Source organism: Eimeria mitis, genomic scaffold, assembly GCF_000499745.2.
Source record: "Eimeria mitis Houghton genomic scaffold, Emh_scaff4409, whole genome shotgun sequence".
NCBI lineage: Eukaryota > Apicomplexa > Conoidasida > Eucoccidiorida > Eimeriidae > Eimeria > Eimeria mitis.
This window is the reverse complement of record NW_013572725.1, coordinates 85-574: the sequence shown is the minus strand read 5'-3', so window position 1 is coordinate 574 and position 490 is coordinate 85.

Below are 490 nucleotides of genomic sequence, written 5' to 3'. Positions count from 1 at the left end.
GCAGCAGCAACTTGCAGCAAAAATTTGTTGGGTTTTGTTCTTTCATGAATTGCTTCAGCTGCCTATCGAGAGCCTGCAGCTCTGCTGCTGCCAGCTGCGTCTTCTCCCCCAGCTCATCCACACGCTCCCGCTGCAGCTCAGATTGAGCACCTATAGCCACAGCTACCTCAGCTGCAGCAGCAGCAGCAGCAGCAGCAGCAGCAGCAGCAACAGCAGCAGCAGAAGCAGCAGAAACAGCAGCAGAAACAGCAAGAAAACAAAGAAAATGGTGAATATATTTTTTCGTTTATATTCAAAAAAATAAAAACAGAAATAAATAAACAAAAATAAATTTGTTTGTTCATTCATAACCACCAAATAAAAAAAACAAATAAAAATAACAAACACAAAAAAGCAATTAAAGAAACAAACAATAAAACAACAAAACAAACAAAAACAAATAAATAAAAAAGCAGTACAATAACAAAATACTGAAACCAAAATAAACAAA